The sequence below is a fragment of the Schistocerca nitens genome, chromosome 7 (genome assembly GCF_023898315.1).
Source record: "Schistocerca nitens isolate TAMUIC-IGC-003100 chromosome 7, iqSchNite1.1, whole genome shotgun sequence".
Lineage (NCBI taxonomy): Eukaryota > Metazoa > Arthropoda > Insecta > Orthoptera > Acrididae > Schistocerca > Schistocerca nitens.
Window position 1 is genome coordinate 103,437,403 of NC_064620.1, and position 4,566 is coordinate 103,441,968.

Consider the following 4,566-nt stretch of genomic DNA (forward strand, 5'->3'; position numbering starts at 1 on the left):
ATTTTCCGTAATGTTCATAATCATCTAAAAATACAAACGAAGTAAAAATACATCGGAAGCTTATTCGATTTGAATATAATGTAAGATACCAAACGCTTTGCACCTCGATGTCGAATTTGTCCACGTGCAATCTTTTGCAGCATACACATAGAATGTCATGATTACCACGATAATGAAGAAATATGTTGGTAAGGATGGAAGCAAGAAGAGACGCAGGCAACAAATTTGCGATTCCTCGTGGCATTCATTTCATTTGAGACGTAAGAAGAGGTAAAGCGGGATATTACTTTCGTTAACACGAAAGATATGCCGCACATATAGATAACGAGGAAGTCTACGTCTTCATACGTTTCCTCCTTGAAATATGTATGCTCTATTATATACTAAGTAGCGTGATAATTGTTTCAGTAATGTTACCCTCTTGTTTGACCCCGTAACGATGAACAGATTCCAACTGCATGTCTCTGCATGAAAGTACCTGTTCGAACCCTTCCTGGGTTGTTTTTTGTGTTTTATTGCTTGGAATTCCTGAAGCAGACCACTGTGCCTTCCCCCCTCGCGGGTTAGGTCTCAAAGCTAAACCGCTTTTTATCCAATGGCATAATTTATTCAGACAGCATCAGCACAAGACTATCAAACAAAGCCTTCCCTTTACAGTTGCAACACTCTAACCAGCACTGACCGAAGTGTAATCCACGGTCATGGTCCGAAATTAGCAGCTGTCTGCTACTGTGGCAAAGTCCGAACTACACTTTCTATTCCGCAGCACCATTTTATCTGGTAACACTGTGTAGTTGCAGAGTTGTGCCAGCATGTCTGTCCTCACACTGTCAACTTTATGTATCTCACTTCTCCTGTAGCGTTGATCACGAGGAGCCGAAGTAAATGAGTGTATTCTGCATGACGTAACATTCAGTATTCCCTCCTTTCATTGCCACTCTTCATGTGCATCGATACCAAATAGGAATGTGAAAACTCTTGCGAGTGAGAGAATGACAATAACAATCGTAACAAGAACAAGCAAATAATGAATGATGTTTATTCCAACGCAGAACGAGAATGGCTTTAAATATAAAAATCTATATCTATATCCATATCTATATCCATATCTATTGATCTTTGAGTTGGCACAATGCAAATACTGTATATTCTTAGCATTTAGTTACTGAATTTAGTTCTGGATGTTTGCAGAGAAAAGGAAAAGTCGGTACTTCTCGCTAGTGTAATATAATGTGAACCAGCAACTACCCTTTCCTTAGAACACGACTCAAGCAGGTCCCCAAGTAGGTACCAAGGTACTGCTGCATTCTGTTCCCTGACATTGCTCTGATGACGGTTAATGCAGATAGTTCCGATTATGAAATACAAAACGTATTGCAGGTTAGTTCCAAGGATAGTAACATTAAATTTGCGTTATAGACGGCACATTAACGTGACGACTATCCATATTACTCATCAATATAAAAAGACAATATTATGGGAATTTAGCAGGATTACTCAACATGAATTCTGAAATTGGGTGACTGTGCCGCACAGGTGCTAAACGTCGTCAAGAGTATACGATGTCCTAATTGCATTAGGAATATGAAGATCGTCTTCGACAACTCGCAACTTTCACATTGCTATCTCCACCCTACTCCAGACAGCCCTCGGTGGAGTTGCACTACGTTGTCGATGTAATGGAAGGCCTTCAAACCGACAACAGACCACATATTGAAAAATACAAGCGAATTCTCTTGCAGCGTAAGCTTATTGTAACTAATCTAAAAATTATTGGATAGGAACATTGTCCTATTCAAAAAAAGTAAAATGTTACACACTGTTGACGTCAAACGGACATTATCTATGTTCTGTCTTGTGTCCTACTCATCTATAATATCAAGTGTACTATCAAAATGGTTATATATAATGGATGATAATGTAATGCATTGATACCAGATGTTGGTTTCACAACAGTATTGATGCGAAAATAAAACAGAAGTTCGCAAAAGTGCAGTTGTGCATTTTCGTACGTTTTCACTTCGAGATGTGCAGTCGTGCTCAAAAGTATTCGAACGACCTAAATTGCATTTCGCCTGATTCGCATGCAACCGGCATAGCGCAGCTGTTTGCAGGTCCTCTAATCGCTCCTTGGTACAGTCGTTTGACTATTGAAAATGGTTCCAACAAGTCACCACTAGAAAACACTGCTCTGTATCGCAATAACTCAAGATGTAAAGTCATACCACGATACTACAAATATCAGGGAACACCTTATCACAGATAAGACTGTCCTTAAGGCTTGTAAGCTCACATTTATTACAATACGAGGTGTGGCTAGAAAAAAACCGGACTAGTACTGGTGAAACAATAAAACGAATGCAGTAAGGCTGAAAGTCGCGTGACCCTTCACGTGACTCTCGCTCCGTCTACTGCTCGAGTTTCATCTGCCTCCTGCACTCAGTCTGCCCGTGGCGACTGTTTTAAGTAGTTGACGTTTTGTCTGTGCGTCGGAAAATGTTGAGTGTACAGAAAGAACAGCGTGTTAACATCAAATTTTGTTTCAAACTAGGAAAATCTGCAAGTGAAACGTTTGTAATGTTACAACAAGTGTACGGCGATGATTGTTTATCGCGAACACAAGTGTTTGAGTGGTTTAAACGATTTAAAGATGGCCGCGAAGACACCAGTGATGACACTCGCACTGGCAGACCATTGTCAGCAAAAACTGATGCAAACATTGAAAAAATCGGTAAACTTGTTCGACACTTTCCTTGTCAACTCCTGTTAACTCAGACACTGCTCTGGTTGTTAAACGGCGATCTTGTCGAACAAGTTTACCGATTTTTTCAATGTTTGCATCAGTTTTTGCTGACAATGGTCTGCCAGTGCGAGTGTCATCACTGGTGTCTTCGCGGCCATCTTTAAATCGTTTAAAACACTCAAACACTTGTGTTCGCGATAAACAATCATCGCCGTACACTTGTTGTAACATTACAAACGTTTCACTTGCAGATTTTCCTAGTTTGAAACAAAATTTGATGTTAACACGCTGTTCTTTCTGTACACTCAACATTTTCCGACGCACAGACAAAACGTCAACTACTTAAAACAGACGCCACGGGCAGACTGAGTGCAGGATGCAGATGAAACTCGAGCAGTAGGCGGAGCGAGAGTCACGTGACAGGCCACGCGACTTTCAGCCTTATTGCATTCGTTTTATTGTTTCACTAGTACTAGTCCGGTGGTGGTGGTGGTGGTTAGTGTTTAAAGTCCCGTCGACAACGAGGTCATTAGAGACGGAGCGCAAGCTCGGGTTAGGGAAGGAGTGGGAAGGAAATCGGCCGTGCCCTGTCAAAGGAATCATCCCGGCATTTGCCTGAAACGATTTAGGGAAATCACGGAAAACCTAATTCAGGATGGCCGGAGACGGGATTGAACCGTCGTCCTCCCGAATGCGAGTCCAGTGTGCTAACCACTGCGCCACCTCGCCCGGTAGTACTAGTCCGGTTTTTTTCTAGCCACACCTCGTAAATGACATACCTGAAATGTTACCACTCTCATTATTACGTCAGATTGGTAATGCACGTAGTACGTTCGTCGTATTCATGATTTCCTCTTCAAAGTAACATACCGTATTTATTATTTAACACAAAATGACATTAAAAATTTAAGTTATTCACGAGCAGCTAGTTGAGAATATGTATGAACTTCAAATGACACGACGAACCGTCTTGTTCCGCATATGGATTCAAACCCAGCTCAAGCAGACTAAGCAAAGATTTCGTGACTGACGGATACTAACAGTCATTCCTGATTAGGCATACAGAGTGTGATATACCTCGATTTTAGATAGTATCAGTTAGCAAATATCAACTTTAAATTGCATAACGCAAACATTTTTAACAGACGCGAATTCCTACCCAGCATCTATTGTCCCTGTTAACGAACTACGAGAGATGTTAAATATTGCTTCTTCACAAGTAACTTACTTGAAATGCCGTGAGGTAAAGCTTTGTGCTGGACACGGATTCGAACCCAGAACCTAATCGGATTGCTATCGAAACACAGTCAAATGTGACATATCGGATTTTCGCGGCAGTAGCCAGATGTTTTAACTGAAATGACGAGACGAAACATTAATTTTTTCCTTCCCAGGCACCAACCCGGCACCTATCGCTGTTATGTTCTAGAGAAAACGAACGTTAAATATGGGTTTGTTGCACCAGCAGTGACATGTGGGCATGTTTGAACTAGAAATAATATGACGAAGAGTTCAGCGCTCACTGGGAATAGAGCCCCATACATATCGTTGTTGACTACACACAAAGAGACGTCAGCTACCGAATTTTTCTCCACCAGCTGCTCAGAATAACATCTTGAACTTACAGTCATCTCGCAAATAGTTCTGTGTCTCACTGGGAGTTAAAAACGTCAGATATCGTTAGTGTTGACAACGAATGAAAATACATTAAAAATCAAAATTATTATCCACCAGCAGATAGGTGTTCTCATGCTAGAGCTTGATAATACATAATCAAATCTTTAGTGCCGCGCCAGGATTCGATCCCGTTGGGGAGATGTTGA

At 41.1% G+C, this 4,566-nt stretch overlaps 1 non-coding gene across 1 annotated transcript; it reads right to left on the reverse strand.

Moving 5' to 3' along the window:
* Positions 1 to 3,399: 3,399 nt before the first annotated feature.
* Trnaa-cgc (transfer RNA alanine (anticodon CGC)) lies at positions 3,400 to 3,472 on the reverse strand. Its single transcript has one exon. It is a non-coding gene; the product is annotated as a tRNA-Ala (tRNA).
* Positions 3,473 to 4,566: the final 1,094 nt, after the last annotated feature.